The sequence below is a fragment of the Salvelinus sp. IW2-2015 genome, linkage group LG19, assembly GCF_002910315.2.
Source record: "Salvelinus sp. IW2-2015 linkage group LG19, ASM291031v2, whole genome shotgun sequence".
NCBI classification, from domain to species: domain Eukaryota; kingdom Metazoa; phylum Chordata; class Actinopteri; order Salmoniformes; family Salmonidae; genus Salvelinus; species Salvelinus sp. IW2-2015.
The window spans coordinates 37831248-37848807 of record NC_036859.1 but is presented as its reverse complement, the minus strand read 5'-3'; the positions used below and the strand labels follow the sequence as shown (position 1 = coordinate 37848807).

Here is a 17560-nt window from a genome sequence, read left to right as displayed (position 1 = left end):
ACATACATACATACACACGCAGCATGCAGATCCTGATCCAAGATGGTAGCAATCAAGTAGTTTGTGACTAGTAGTTTTTAACTATTGTTTTATGGTGGAGCAAATCTACACTTTACTTGCTGTGTAGGCAAATTATTTAGTTTTGCTGGTGTAAAGATCGCGGGTCTCCCTCAACTCGGATAATTTTTTTATAATTTTTTATTATCGCTATTTGCACCTCCCTATTCGAAGTTTACCAAAGTAAAACTCTCCTCTGTCTGGCCTGGGTGCTATCCTCTGCTTTCCCTCCGCGGAGACTCTCGTCCAAGCTGCTCAACTTCGCTCTCCACCTGGCTTTCAGCGGCAGCTCAACAATCCCCAACCCGTTCTCTCAATCTACTCACACTGACATACAGACTCATACATACACACAGTTCCTCTCTCTCCTTACCTTTCCTTGGCCTCTATTTCTTACATCTCTCAGAGAAAATGACAATTTTCGTGGAATTGCTTTGCGCACTGATTTTACTGAACTCTGGAGAAAACAAACATTGTCACTGGGTGAGTACATCTGACAATATGCTCTCCTCTCCATTAAACATTGTGTCGGCGGGAACTCGCTCTTTCTCACTCGGTCCACTCGTCCAAGTGCCGATGCGTTTGTGTCATGATTTGAATAGTACGAACTTGTGTCACTACCAAAATCCAATGGTTTTAAATGACTGTTTTGTATTGTCTGGAAGCTCACTTGTAGAATTCGCTTGCAGTAGGTCTCTTAAAAAAGAGAAGCCGTGGAAGGTTATTAAACAGAGATGCCTAGTTATTCTTATTTTGTTGAAATCAGGTAACGTGCAACCTAATCCTGGCCCTGGTATGCAATTTCTCCAAACCCCCTCTGATTTTAAATCTAGATCTGGTCTTGGTATTTTTCATTTAAATGAACGTAGCCTGTTGTCTAAAATTTATGGAGTTAGGATTTGGCCTAAATCAACTGATGCTGATGTAATGAAACCTGGCTTAAAAAGTATGTTCTTGATAAGGATATTTGTATAAATGGTTACAATGTGTATCGCACTGAATTAGTAATGTTGGGGGTGTGGCTATATATGTAAAGACTAAATTCCTTGTAAGTGTGGCAAAGTCAAACTATTTGTAAACAGTTTGAATTTCTTGCTTTGAATCTTGAGGTTTCAATGTTGACCCTAATGTCACACAATGGCCCCTTTATTTAGAGAAAGACCCATTTACCCAAACAGGCTTCCTAGGCACATCATGCTGAAATTATAAAGGAAATAAAGAAACAAACAGATCAATACAAACCAAGCTTTTGACATGCTAGCCTGTATTTAATGTACCTAAGCAGGCTTCCAAGGATTGGTCTTGTTGCAGACACGAGAGCCCCCAAACGTTTGATTATCTGAAGCTAAGCAGGGTTGGTCCTGGTCAGTCCCTGGATGGGAGACCAGATGCTGCTGGAAGTGGTGTTGGAGGGCCAGTAGGAGGCACTCTTTCCTCTGGTCTAAACAAAGATCCCAATGCCACAGGGCAGTGATTGGGGACACTGCTCTGTGTAGGGTGCCGTCTTTCGGATGGGACGTTAAACGGGTGTCCTGACTCTCTGAGGTCATTAAAGATCCCATGGCACTTATCGTAAGAGTAGGGGTGTTAACCCTGGTGTCCTGGCTAAATTCCCAATCTGGCCCTCAACCATCACGGTCACCTAATAATCCCCAGTTTACAATTGGCTCATTCATCCCCCTCCTCTCCCCTGTAACTATTCCCCAGGTCGTTGCTGCAAATGAGAACGTGTTCTCAGTCAACTTACCTGGTAAAATAACGGATAAATAAATAAAATAAATAAAATTGACCTGCAAGAGAGAGAGAAAAACCTAATAGTCACAATGAACAGAGGAGGAAACCAAGAAGGGTTGGGTGATATGGCCTAAAAACACTTTCCTAATATTGAGTTGCAACCCTTTTGCCCCCAGAACAGCCTCAATTCGTCTGGGCATGGAATTTACAAAGGGTTTGGGACCCAAATTCGAAATTCTGTGTTTTCCTGGGACCCAACCACTTCACTGCACAAAACACATTGTGGGCGCTCCTCGTTATTTCTCAAAGTTTTTATTAAACCAAGAGAAAGAAACTCATCGCCTTACTTGCTTTTCATGACAATTGAGCTCAGTCAGAACCTGTGGCTAGCTTGAGTACATTCGATGACAGCGGCGAGTGTGTATTACAAGCCAGTGCAGTGGCTGACAGCGCATCATCTGCTGCTGAACAACAGCACTGCCCAGAGTGGGTCGCGGAGTGATCTTCAAGGACACTACCGAAAAAAGACACCMGCATCTTCCACCCACTCGCGCAGCTGCCAAACTGAGCAGACACTGGTGCTTAGCAGAGAGCGCACTGGACAGAGTGCAGTTTCACTTGGCCAAAATCTATTCCAGTAATTAATGAAATAATTATGAATTTACTCTGACACGTCGCGACCCACCATTAACAGATCCGTGACCCGCTTTGGGTCGCGACCCATACTTTAGGAAAAGCTGCGCTAGAGTAATTACTGGGCTTCTTGGCAGCAAGAACATTACGGTTATTCTCTACACTTGTTTTATTATTCCACTTCTTTACAATTTTACCAGTGTAATCACATATTTGAAATCTGATATGCCTACGTGAGTCTTTAAAAACGATTTATATGAGGCTATGTATTTTTGCATGCGGTCATGAATAAGTAATACAAATAAGCATGGGTTATTAAATGCTCCAGGAATCAAATATAATTTTTGACATTTTAGTATTGTGTACATGCTAGGCGGAGAGATTGGTAGGGGGACTCAGAACTCCTAAACACATCACATTTTATCTGTGTAGAGCAGTCCTTCTCAAATAGTGGGGCGCCCGGGGAACATGCTTTTTTTTGCCGCAGGGAGTAGTTTTTTTTTGCACCGAACAAGAGCACACAGCACAGAGCAGGAGATATGAAGTGCAGATAACAAACCCTTAAGAGACACCATGGAAAAATATTTAACAGCGATGAAAAGAAAGGCGGAGAGAAGACGGAGATAATAAGACAAACGTAAGTCTCCCGAAAGCTAAGACGAGGAAATATGACGACGCGTATGTAGCGCTTGGCTTCACTGTGACTACGGTGGGAGACGAGGAAAGACCTGTATGTTTACTGTGTCTAAAAATGTTGGCAGCGGACAGCATGAAGCCAAATAAATTAAGGCGTCACTTAAAGACATTTCACGCTGATAAGCCGCTTGAGTTTTTTCAGCGAAAACGTGCCGAATATTGCCAACAATCGTCCCGCTTTGTGAATGCTACTTCAGTAAACCAGCGAGCACTGTTAGCATCATATAAGMTGGCGTACCAAATTGCTCAGTGCAAAAAACCCCACTCCATAGCAGAGGAGCTGATACTGCCTGCAGCATTAGACATGGTCMCTGTCATCAGGTCCCAGCTAAACATTGAGCAGGAGCTGAGAGTTGCAGTATCATGCTTCAAACCCCGCTTCGAAAAGCTGTGCTCTGCAAAACGTGCTCATTGTAGCCATTAATCCTGACTTCCTCATTTTGATTTTTTTTAAATCAGCACAAATTGTTTTATTCATTTTTGTTTTATAGGTCAAAGTGTTTCATATATTGTGCTCCTGAGTTAATGTTGCTGATCAATTAGAATTTATTTATTGATTATATTTTATTTTATTTTTCAGTATCAAATGTTTACAGTTWGATTTTTRTTTTTTAAGGCTTGAATTTTTTTTGAATTTTCCAGCAAATTGATGCACTTTAAGTATTTTCTGTTACAGTCTAAAAAACAATGTTAATAAAGTTATTCTTTGTTGTAAGTTGATCTATATTTCTTTTTTCGTTTTCTTTAATGTTAATAAGGATACAATGTTATGCAGAGGTGTACTTCTAACAATTTTATAGACAAATGATACTATTTACAGTCGTTGGGGGGCGCGAAATGTTTACTTCTTCCTAGGGGGGGGGGCGTAACAGAAAATAATTGAGAAGCACTGGTGTAGAGTAAGACGATGGCAAGGATCTTCAACTAGTAGGCATAAACCACCTGAATATTGATATTTGTAAAATATTTCTTGAAGGTTGGGTGATTTTGAGAAATTAGCCCTATTTTAAAGAGAGAATTCACCCAAATTACAAAATACAAAATGTTTGTGTCCTTACCTTGAAAGCAGTCTATGGACAAGGACACTGCAATCAATCTGATTTGGTTACCAACTGCCAACCATTAATATAAAAAAGTCCTGATCAGAGCCTTGGTGTAGTGGTAACACTTCCCTGCACATGTTGCTTACATCTTTCCACCTGAGAACAGGGATCAATCGCTGTGTCCAACCTTCCATCTGTTTCTAGCATTTGCCTGTCACTTTATCACATTGTATTACTGTCTGAACAACTTGTCAAACCACTTAAAAAATATGTTTACAAAAATATTAGCATACTTCAAATTTCAAAGCATCCTGAATACACCTGACCTGTGGTTTTTATATTCCACACTGGTCACAGGCCTAAGCCATGTAAAAAATACGTACAATTTCATGAAATTAGCTATAAAACAGTCAAATGTTCCTGATGGAGGACCCCCAGTCCCCCATCTAGAGGTTGTACCAGGGGGCAAGGAAATTCACATAGAAAATCTCACTCATTGCAAATTAGTCAACWTAGGCTGCTACATCAGTGGTTCCCAAACTTTTTATAGTCCCGTACCCTTTCAAACATTCAACCTCCAGCTGCATACCCCCTCTAGCACCAGGGTCAATGCACTTTCAAATGTTGTTTTTTGCCATCATTGTAAGCCTGCCACACACACACACTATACGATACATTTATTAAACATAAGAATGAGTTTTTGTCACAACCCGGCTCATGGGAAGTGACAAAGAGCTCTTATAGGACCATGGCACAAATAATAATATAATAATAAATAATTTTGCTCTTTATTTAACCATCTTACATATAAAACCTTATTTGTTCATCGAAAATTGTGAATAACTCACCACAGGTTAATGAAAAGGGTGTGCTTGAAAGGATGCACATACCTCTGCAATGTTGGGTTGTATTGGAGAGAGTCTCAGTCTTAAATCATTTTCCACACACAGTCTGTGCCTGTATTTAGTTTTCATGCTAGTGAGGGCTGACAATCCACTCTTACATAGGCATGTGGTTGCAAAGGGCATCAGTGTCTTATCAGCGCAATTTGCCAAGACAGGATACTCTGAGCGCAGCCCAATCCAGAAATCTGGCAGTGGCTTCTGATAAAATTTTCACAGAACCGCTTGTTGCAATTTCGATGAGGTTCTCTTGTTCAGATATCGGTAAGTGGACTGGAGGCAGGGCATGAAAGGGATAACGAATCCAATTGATCGTTTCGGGAAAGTACCTGCTTAATTGCGCACCCAACTCACTCAGGTTCTTCACTATATCACAGTTGACATTGTCGGTAATGATGAGTTCATTTGCACATAAAAAAATCATACAATGATGGAAAGACCTGTGTGTTGTCCTTGTTAATGCAGACAGAGAAGAGCTCCAACTTCTTAATCATATCCTCAATTTTGTCCCGCACATTGAATATAGTTGCGGAGAGTCCCTGTAATCCTAGATTCAGATCATTCAGGCGAGAAAAAACATCACCCTGATAGGCTGTTACATGACTAGGAGTAGTGGGTGCGGAGTCAGGCACAGAGAGCAGAGGGTTAAGGACAACCGTATTTATTCCGGTGAAAGAAAGGTCACGCCAAAACACCAGGCGCATAAAATGACCGGCCCAAAAACAGGACACAAACAGTCCGGAGAAATACAAAAATAACACATCCACAAAACCGAACAGAGAAACAAGCCCGCACAAAAGCAGGCGGGCATAACCGGCTTAAATAGGCCTAAACAAACCCCAAACAAGAAACAGGTGTAACCAATAAGACAAAACCAACAGAAAAGGAAAAGGGGATCGGTGGCAGAAAGTAGACCGGTGACGACGACCGCCCGAACAGGAAGAGGAGCCACCTTCGGTGGAAGTCATGACATAGGCCAGTGGTGTGAGAAACTCATCATGCAAGCAGTCAGACAAGTGAAAATTATGGTCAGTAAAGAAAACTTTAAGCTCCTCTCTCAATTAAAAAAAACATGTCAATACTTTGCCCCTTGATAACCAGCTCACTTCTGTATGTTGTAAAGCGTTACATGGTCACTGCCCATATCATTGCATTGTGCAGAAAATACATGAGAGTTCAGGGGCCTTGCTTTAACAAAGTTAACCATTTCCACTGTAGTGTCCAAAACCTCTTTCAAGCTGTCAGGCATTCCCTTGGCAGCAAGAGCCTCTCGGTGGATGCTGCAGTGTACCCAAGTGACGTCATGAGCCACTGCTTGCACGCGCGTTACTACTCCACTATGTCTCCCTGTCATGGCTTTTGCATCATCAGTACAGATACCAACATGAGCAGCAGCAACGTTTGACTACATACGGACCGTTAGTGGAATTCCCGCGAGAGAGTAACGGTTAATGAGATTGGATGTTAATTATTTGACTAGGCTACCTGTATTTGACATTATGTTGTTATTTTGCTGAACACTAGAAACGAGGTTACTCAGGCGAGAAAAAAACCTCACCTAAATGTATAGCCCCGTTGTAAAATGTAAATGGACTGTTTGAAAGTGTGAAGATTATTATTTTATTTTTTAAATCACATTTTTATTTGGCGTACCCCCGACGGCATTGCCAGGGGTACTCGTACCCCAGTTTGGGAATACCTGGGCTACATCATCGAATGACTGATTTTAATTCATAAACAAATACATAGGTATATACAGGTTTGATGCAACCAACAGAGTTTTTACATTGTGCATGATGTAAAAACTCTTGGTTGCATCGCACAGTATGCATGACCATACTGTTAGCTGTTTACATAGCTAACAGGAACTTAGCTAGCTGAATTTAATTTACTTAAATGGGCAATAACTTATCCTTTGTAACGTTAGCAGATTTAATTATATCTTAGATCTCACCAACTTTGACAGTTCTCTATGAAAATCTATGCTAGAGCTACTGTAACGTTCCTGTACCATTACCATGCTAGCTATCGTCACCTTATTTAGTCTCATCTGAAAGTTGTAAATTCTTGGTTATCTTCATGAACCCTGGCTAACAAGTTGAATCAGCAATACAAAATTTGGTTTAGTTATTTATTTAGTAAATAATCACACAGAATTACATCTACATATAATGGATCATACATTGATTACAAATGATGTCATAAAGGAAAACGTCCCTAGCGCTTCGGTAGATTGGTCGTTGATAGAAGGAGGGTTGGTCCAGCATGGATCTCTGGTCCTCTGAAGAATGTCTCTGGTGGTCAACTGGATACGTTGTAGTATCGTTGTGTATGTTAGACTGGATACGTCGTCCGTCCTTTCCTAGCCCACGTTTACAGCGACGGCTGCTAACTCAACGGCTAGGAGGTATCACTTCTGGAGTGAATAAGAGTTCAAAGTTCATACCAAGTTGCCATACCTTTAAGCTCATGCTATATTCTGGCGGGTATAGTCGAAATTCATCCTTTCGGCGTGTTGACTGTCATCTTCACGTTGAAATTTGATGCTAATTTCGTTAGGTTATTATCTGAGCCCTTTTAACGTAGGACAGTCGCCCTAACGTCCTCAGAACAGAAAGTTACATTTTCGTCAAGGGGCTTTAATAGGATTGGGAGAGAGAGCCGCGTTTCATAGTTTACAACCAGTGTCTGTTCACATGGGCGGGGCCACTGAGTTGAGCATAGTTCACTCATGAAAACCAATTCTCTCATTTAGGAGCTAAAATTACATTTAATCTTTTCACAAATAGTTTCACATTTAAACATATAAATTGCACAACAATTCCATGTGAATCTGATAACTAGAATGTGTAGACCTTCCAAGATACAGTTTATGTCGTCCTATCATCAGTAATCATGTCTCCGACGCCAACTGACGTGACATCATATTCATTAAGTCCCAACGCATATTTTCAACTGGTTGGATTACTGAAATATGGTTCCGTTTCCCATCTTTTGATGTCACCAGACTCTTTCTCAATGTTAACAAAGGCTCTACTAGAGTCACGTCGGTAGAGTAGAGAGAGGAAAAAGGGGAAAGGTATTTATGGGGGTCATAAACCTCCCCCATCAGGCCAACGTCATGACATATTCAACTTAGTTTCTCCTTCAAGTACCATCTCGCAATGCTCCCATGTGTCTGTGGGAAACGTGGGGAAAGTTAGTTGTTGCCATAAGCAACATGCTCTGCACTAGCTTTGGGCAGATAGGAACTGCAAGTTGTACTCTGTGAGATATACTCCTAAATTGATAGTGGAGTTTGTTCTGGCGATTTTACAGCTAGCTAACTACTTCATCCTGATATCGAGGTTGGTATTTTTGTGTGTAGCTACTATGCTAGCTTCCCAGCTAGCTAGCCAGCCAGCCCAAAGAGAGAGCATTTCATTCAGGGTTTTGTAGTCGACTTGAGCTGGGGTAGATTTTCACATGTTGCTACCAACCTTGTTATAACAACAAAAGGAAACTTTTGTCCACATAAAATATTGTTTTCACATATTAGTGTTATTTAACACTTTAACACTGTTAATAATAGGAATAAGTCATTTGGGGTGGATTATCCCTTTAATCTTTGTAATGTTTTGAACATGTCATGCAAAAACAAAGACACATTTCCTTAGAAAAATGTAACAATGATTGACATTGTCCTTGGTTCATCCACCCAGGACTCATCCATGAACATTGAGGAATATACATCACAGGCTTCATTAGGAAATATGTTGGTAACGTTGTACCCACAATATCAATCCGGACCAGTGGAGGCTGATTAGAGGACTTCGATACAAAACATAGGAGGCTGGTGGGACTCACCCCCTTCCATAGACATACATGGTAATTATGACCACTTCCGGAGGGCGTCCTCCAACCAATCGAAGATTTTGCAGTACTCTTTCTCAGTGTTAACAAAGGCTCTACTAGAGTCACATGTTGTCCATCCAATCATAGATGTAGGATCAGATAATGAACCTAGTGTGTTGTATTGGGATTGTGCCACAGAGCATTATGGGGGTTCTATGTGTTGAGAAGCTTGGTGACATTGTTAGATAGAGATTAAGAGTGAAGAGTGATAGTTAAGCATTTTTGGGACATTATTCAATTGAAATTTGTTTTTTTCAAATTACAGGAGATGGAGGAGGTATATTATACATTGTTTTCTTGGGTTTAGAACTTTATTTTTGTGTCCAGTTAGTGCAATTTATTTAAATTTGCCTTACTAACTTCAGTAGCTAGCTAACTGTTAGCTATTAGCGCCAGAGTGCAGTTTTCTCCGCCAGAATGGTAGAATGGCCAACTCTGCCGAAAATGTTGTGGACCTTTTGTTGAAGAACCCGTTTCATTCTCTGGGGTACACGGAAAAGGTTTGAAATAAAAGCAAGGGTCGAATTCTACCTGAGATCAGTTTCATGAAGAAGGGTGAAAAGGTGAGGGCGTTCAATACCAACTGGTATCAAATGTATTAGTCGGCTCTTGTAGGTGAACGTTGGGAGCCGACTCGCATATCAGAAGAGCCGAATCTATTTATAAAAATATTTTAAAATTAAGATATGAATAATCAAAAGATTTAAATGAATAGAATGAACTAATTCAAAGAACGAAAAAAGAAATATAATAATATAGGCCTAAATGCTCAAGCGCACACACATTCGTTCTGACTGTCTGCTCAGACTAACGGCATCACCTGTTGTTCCTGTCAATCAGACACGCAGTGTCAACCAATGAACCAAAGATGTGTGAGGGAGGGCCGAGCCAACTCACTCACAGTCACACACTTAGCAGCCGAGGAGATAGAGGAAGTCCTCCTGTGAAAACAACAGCTGGAAAATGAGTCGGAAGCACAGTAGCATTTGGATGCATTTTAATAATGTAGACAATGCTAGAGCACAGTGTAGAATTTGCCAAAACAAAATCTCATATAAAGCCGGTTCTACTCACAACCTACACCGGCATATGCGAACTGTGAAGCTAGCTGTTACGGAGCTTCGAGAAACTAGCGGGCCTGCTAGTGATAGTGGTGTAGCCAGCACCTCCACACGTGGAGATGTATCCACTCAGTCAAGTAGGCCTACTCCGCGACCCACAGCAACACAGTCTTCTATGGACCAGTTTATTCCAAAGTCTATGTCTGTAGCAAAACAAGGCCAAATTGATATTGCATTGGCTAAAATGATTGCCACCCATTTCCAGACATTTTCGATCGTGGAGGACAGAGGTTTTAGAAATTATAGCAATAGTCTAAATCCAATTTACACAATTCCAAGCAGGAAAACCCTTTCAAAATCACGTATTCTACAACTGTATGAGAGCACACAGGCTTCAGTGCGGGAAAGAGTCCAAAAGGCAACCGCAGTTTGCCTTACCACTGACTGCTGGACATCAAGGGTAACCACTTCTTACATGTCAGTTACATGTCACTTCATTGAAGATTTTTTGATGTCTAGCTGTCTTCTGGACTGCTTTGAGTTAGCGACAGACACTCCTCAGAGAACTTGGCAGAGGAACTGTTGAGAGTGGCCAGAGAATGGCAAGTAGATGGAAAAGTGGTCTGTTGTGTTAGCGACAATGCAGCTAACATAACCAAAGCCATGAACATTTTCAAATGGACCCATCATCCATGTCTTGCCCACACAATCAACCTGATTGTAAGAGATGTGATGAATCCCACTGTGGACAAAGTGAAAGCAGCTGTGGAATACTTCCACAGGAGCACAGTAGGTGCTGAAAAACTAAAGTCTACACAACGCCAGATGGGGATGCCTGAGCTGAGGCCTAAACAAGACTGCACTACAAGGTAGAATTCAACATTTTATATGTTGAAGCGGTTTCTTGAGTCAAAGGATGCCATCATCTCTACCCTGGCCATTGTCTATGCACCTGTTGATGCTCTGACCAATGAGGAATGGGAGGTAACCACAGGACATGTGACAGAGTTGATGGACACCCTACGTTCATCAATGGACAGAAAGTTCCACAGAATGGAATATAATCATGTGCTATCAGAAACCGCTGCACTTGACCCCAGGTTTAAGAAGTTAGCCTTCAGTGATGCCAGAGCGATTGATGAGGCTCTTCAAAGAATAACCTCAGCAGCAGGGATGGACAGCCCCATCAGTCAGCTGGCTCAGGCACCAGGGCAACAGGAAGAAGAGGGATCAGATGGAGCAGAAGCACCAGCAGCAGTGCCACAAACGTCTGCTGTTTGGATGCTGTTTGACGAGAGAGCAACTGGGGATGCAGCACAAAGGAATCCCTCAGCAGATGCCATAATGGAGGTCCGATCCTATTTGGAGGAGCCCCTCCTCGAAAGATCTGCAGATCCTCTGAGCTGGTGGAGGAACAAGGCCTCTGTCTACCTACGGCTTACTAAAGTAATGACAGGGATACTCTGCATAGTGGCCACATCCGTTCCCTCTGAGAGGGTCTTCTCGAAAACGGGACAAACAATTACTGAGAGAAGAAACCTCATCAGCCCCTCGAAAGTGATGCAGGTTGCATTTCTGAATGCAAATCTCTCATAAAAGCAAGATATGGTCAGCATTGCTGTGTGCTGCTAGTTATAACATGGCAATAAAGAAGAGAGAGAAAAGAGGGACCAGTTTAATGTTTTAAGTGGGATGCTGCAGTTTTGCACATTGTTATTTATTTTTCTTTGACATGGTACAATATTTTATTATTATGTTGTTCAGATTGTATTAGTTTTGAATGGTTAGATTTATATGCACTTTGTTTGTATACATTAAAAAGTTATACTTTAAATGCAAATGTTTAATAGCATTATTTTTCATAACAAACCAATGCATTGTTAAATACATTGTGGTTAAGGTAGAGTATGATTTCGTTGAATTATTTAATTAGAATTGTTTTAACACCAATCATAGTCAAACTATCGCAAACTGTTTGACTTGAAAAAAATACAAAACATATTTTTTTTAAAGAGCCGTTTGGGAGCCAAAATAGACGGCTCTTTTTGGTGAGCTGAGCCGAACGAGCCGGCTCACTGAAAAGAGCCGGAATGCTCATCACTAAGTTTGGTCATTCTCATTGAAAGCAGGTCTACGCCGTAGATCTGTACCATGTGCGTTATTTCTATACGTCCCGTTCGTAAATTTCGTGTTTGCATCTTTTACTTTCGGTTTTGTACACCAGCTTCAAACAGTGATGTTATGTTTGATACCGGTTTGGTGTTCGGGTGCAGAGCCGCAGAGTGAGGGACAGCATGATTCGTGTTAACCCGAGGCCAGAGCCATGTCTCAGAGGCTACATAGAAGGTCATACCGTGTTACTGGACCAAACTCGTTATGGCACCTTGATGGAAACCACAAACTGTTAAGTTAGATGTATCTTTGTGATAGACACAATTATCTATATCACTGGTGAGAAGTAGAAGTACATTGTAACATCTCAAATTGTTCAACAACTAACAGTTCAGTTTAGCAAGCAATGGCCCAGTATGTCAATCATGTCGATAATAATTGTTTTATTGTGTTTCTGCTACGTCTGTGATCAATAGAATATCTGCATCATGAAATTAACAAACATGCTTATATTGAGGACATACTGAGACAAAAATGGTTGGAACAAAGTATTTGTTCCTAAGGGTGAACAACAGGAGAGTCTGTCCTCTTGACTCATTAACTTGATTCATTAATAACATTGTTCCACATTTTGGATGTTAATTTAATATATGGTCTGCTGTTTTGCTATATACTGCAGGAACCTGATGCAGCATCTAAGTGGTAAAAGAGGATGGTGATGTTTGTATATTTCATGTTTTCGGCTTTTGTATCAACCAGTGCTGTGTTTTCTGATTTAGGTGGAGGACAGTCATACATGCTGGCATTGATGGGTGCAGCTGCCTCGTTGTGCTTCTCTGTGCTTCCAGCAACAATCACAGCAGTACTGTAATGGATTGCTTTATGAATGCTGTCTCTAGATATGGCGTTCCCTCCAGTTAGGACGGACTTTCTGTAAATCATTTTCAGAACGCAATCACATTGTTTGACAGCTTTATTGCTTTCTCCATGTTTTTGAAATGTATAAGCCTTTAAATGACCTTTACAGACTACTTCTACAAACGAGGCTACACTTGTGGCAGCACCTATTCCTGTGGCACCCCATCTTCTGCACCACTTCTTGTGGCCCCCCTCCACCTATACCACTTCCTGTGGCCTCCCCTCCACCATTCCCTGAGGCTTATCGTCCACCTTCACCACACTCTTCTGTTGATGTTGGTGATGACAATGAGTAAGTCATCCCTGTAAATAATTAAATGTCTTGTTATTACAGATGAATTGTGGGAAGTATCTGAACTTTGTTATTCTGAATGTCTCTTTTAGTGTTGACCTCCAAACACTGCTGAAGTTAATGAGATGCCAACCAAATGAATGTGATGAGGGACAACGTTTATGATTGTGCAATGAGAGGCTTTAAGAGAGCCCGCTTTAATCCGGAGGCAAAAATAGACATGGTTTTTAGGGATGCTAACGGAAAAGGGGCAGCTGATGAGAGTGGTCCCTCAAGAGAATTTATCCGGCTGCTAATGAGTGCCATCCATTCCTCTGCAATATTTTGAGGGACCTGATTGACAAAAATGCCTTTCTTGCAACTCTCAAGGTGAGTTAACCTTTTACACCAACAAAGACACGTTTGTTTATGGCAATATATATGACTTGAGTAAGACATTTGATTTTTGTATGTAATGTGTCCTTTATTTATTGTTTGTCTTCTGTGTGACAGCAACATGGGGGTGTAGAGCCACATTTTTTCAGAGAGGCTATACAGGCATGTGTGTGGCCTACAACCTGTGCCAGAACTGAAAGAAATTGCAGAATATGACTTTAGAGAGAAGTTGGAGAAGGTAAGTACTTTATACTATGATAGATGTCATGTTACTGTTAATTTGCACTAAGTTTGAAAACATTTTGGGTTGTAGTTCATGAGAACTTTTCCAGCTGGATTTGGTTTATTTTTGTTGGCAGTCAATCTTTAAGGGTAGTGATAATCAGTTTATTGTTTTGCTAATATGTCCCAAAACACAGTTCAATAAACAATCTAAGATCCAGTAGCACAAACTGTTGACGAGGCACAGGAAGTGGTCATGTTGGGTCCAGTGCGATACATTCGTACATTGGAGAGGGATGCCCTGGTGGAGTCAGCCACAAAGTTCTACTTAGAAAGCAGGATACGGGATGCTCTTGAGTAGTGAGTTTCCATATATCTAAGGAATCTCAAGTTTAGTTAAATTCTTCAGGGCAAATTCATACTTTTTTTTCCCTTTATAGATTCAAAGAGGGTCTGGAGTGTCTAGGTCTCCTGTCTTACATGAATAGACACTCAAGCCTCAGAGAGGTTTTCATCTACGCTGAGAAACCTCTTTTGGCCAAAGACATAGCTTCTCTCTCCAAAGCAGAGCGCTCCCCACCTGGTACCAATCAAAGAGCAATAGAGAGAGGAGTCATATGTTTCCGGAGGGACTGACTTCTGGAGGTGGAAGGTTAGATGCAAAACCATGATCATTGAAGTAACACGGCCCACATCAGTAAAACATCACCTAATCACTCACAACTGTGGGACAGCATTTTGTAGCCTTATTCTTCCATGGGCCCCCTAAGAATGTAGTAGATAAATTAAATCACAAACTACTTTCACTTAAGAGTATTGTGTTCTCCAACAAGTGTTACTTATGGACTTTAATGTCCCCCCCTTTCCTTTTTTCAGGGGGGAACACATAACCTCCGTGGTTAAAGGGTTTCATTTTCACTTTCGGGGCTTCAGCATTCCTAGGCTGGGATTGCCAGTGGAGCCACAGCTACAGTTCTCTGCAACCGCACGGCAAGCTGTACCGGAGCACCAAGTCTAGGTCCAAGAGGCTTCTAAACAGATTCTACCAGATTCTACAGACTACTGAACATCTAATCAAATGGCTACACAGACTATTTGCTGCTACTCTATCTATGCATAGTCACTTTAATATCTCTACCTACATGTATATATTAACTCGACTAACCAGTGCCCCCGCACATTCTCTGTACCGGTATCCCCTGTATATAGGCTCGCTATTGTTATTTTACTGATGCTCTTTAATTATTTACTTTTCTTGTAACTGCATTGTTGGTTAAGGGCTTGTAAGTAGGCATTTCACTGTTGTATTTGGCGCATGTGACAAATACAATATTTGATTAAAAAAAATAATTTAAGGGGAATTATCCAAAACGTTTATTGCATGACCACCTAGCATGTTCGGAATACTGCAGTCAATGTTAATTAGGTGTCCCAAAATAATTGATATTATGAAAGTTTCCGACAGGATTGTCCATCAGCAAAAAAAAGTTGTGTAGTGAAAGTTTTCAACAACATTACAACCAAACAGAATCAATTGGACACAGTAATACATAATGCAGCTTTAAAATTTAAATAAATGTATGATTTCTTAGTGGGTAAACTGAGCATTATGCAAAGTAGTTAAGTCATGTATGTCAAGGGACCGTTACAACATGTGCAATGTTACCATAAATAAATCTTACAGTAAATATGGACATTTCATTTACATGTGTTATGGCAATAAGACACTGTAGTTGGTACACAGGTCGTGGGTGCAGCAAGTTTGAGGGTAGTGGAGAAGCACAAGTGGGACTTTGAGTGAAGTAACTAAGGGCAGAAAAGGATATCAGGGTGCCCAGGAACTTGAAGCTGCTGATCATCTCCATGTCAATGTACAGTAGATGGGAGAATGGTCAAGTATCACCATCTACTTTGCTTTGCTAATGCTGAGACTGTTGTCCTATCACCATTATGTCAGGTCCCACAGCTCCTTCATGTACTTGTGTGTAACGTGGTAGTGTCGGGTCCATTCTGGAGATACACATTCTTATAATGTAAAAAATCMAATTTGTTATTACAGGATTTACACCCAGAGCCTGCTAACCAGCTTGTGGGTAAGGATGGCATTGAAAGCAGAGCTATAAAAGAAAATGCACTCTGATGTATTTAAAAATGTATAATTGACATTTGTTGGGACAATAGGCAAACTGGAGTTGTGCATAGTGTAGCACAATCTATTGTTCCATTTTTTTTTTTTTTATGGATATCGACTGGGCTGCAGTAAGAAGCTTCGATATCATAACTTCTTACGTCCTTTCCTGGTACACCCACAGACACTGCAGTCAAATGCCAACCTGCGGCACTCGGTCCTACGGTGGRTGAAGACATTTTGCCTGACGTCAAACATTAAGAGTYTCAGATTAAAGGGATCTGGAAAAAATGTAAACAGAACCATAAGAGCAGATTACTTTGTCATCTTTACTGGCACAGTTTTAAAATGTCTAATTGTAGTCACTTTCAATCYATTCATTGACTCCAAGAACTATAGATTGTTTGTAGTTCATAACATTAACACAACTGACAAACGTTGCTTGACTGTAAATTGGGATATGTTTTAATAACATTGGATATTTGATTGGGCTTAATGTTGCATACCTTGTCGTGTTGTGCATGCATGCCAACCAGGTGAGAATCAACAAAATCAATTGATACTTGATGAATCAGGTATTCTCTGCTGCTTTATCAGKCTCTCCCTTGCCCACTCCAAGCTCCTCTTCATGGTTCCCTTCTGCAAGAGACAATTGTGAAAATAAAGCAMAAGGAATGGGAAACTATTCCTTTGAAGCAGTACTGGGTATATGCCTGAAGTTATTTTACCCTAATAAGCTTTGATGGAATARATTCAAAAAATGAACGTGCACATTGAAGTCTACTCTGTTCGAAAGCTGACATGTAACGTTAGATGTTAGCAAAGGTTTTACAAGGTTGTCACTAGCCAAATTTGCTTTGTYTGAGCTTTTCTGTGTCATCATTCTAATCGCGAGCTAGCGCGGCTAACGCTAGCATTTAAATGAAAGCCAGTCAGGKTGAAGAAGTTGSCTACCTTAAGTTGTTTTGCTTAAATACAAGGCTTTGGGCTAAAAACGTAACTCAAAAACATGTCCTGCTTCAGTACTAGCCGATAAGTCACATTTAGGTAGCTTGTCTTAAGTCAATGATAAAGCAAAATAAAGACAATAGTCCAAAAATCGAGAACTACCAGGATTTTGAGCATCTCTGTTGTCTAATCTATGTATGCCTGGCCCTGCATGCAAGCAACAATCTTGCTAGTATGTAAGTTAATTTACCTTGATAGTATTAACACAGTCCAATGTGTTTCCGTGGCTGTTATAGTTTACATGTTTTTTCAGCAGGACTTTTAAGAAAACACAAGACGGTGTCGTTCACTGCGGCTAGCAGTATGACCTGGCAAAATTTGAGGCTAACTAAATGATATAATATGGCCGGCGTTCGAGGCTACCGACGTTAGCTAAATTAGCTAGAAAAATATCTGATTTGGCRTATGTTAAGCACTGCTGATCCTGGTGCTAGATTAATGTTAGCTGAATTTTATAGCCAGGGAGAAACAGATCCTTCCACTGT

General features: G+C 40.8%; 1 long non-coding RNA gene across 1 annotated transcript; it reads left to right on the top strand.

The window, feature by feature from the left end:
- Nucleotides 1-12898: 12898 nt before the first annotated feature.
- Nucleotides 12899-14570, top strand: LOC111979739 (uncharacterized). The gene is made up of 4 exons (XR_011481629.1): nucleotides 12899-13342; nucleotides 13435-13711; nucleotides 13835-13955; nucleotides 14380-14570. It is a non-coding gene; the product is annotated as an uncharacterized lncRNA (long non-coding RNA).
- The last annotated feature ends 2990 nt before the right edge of the window (nucleotides 14571-17560 follow it).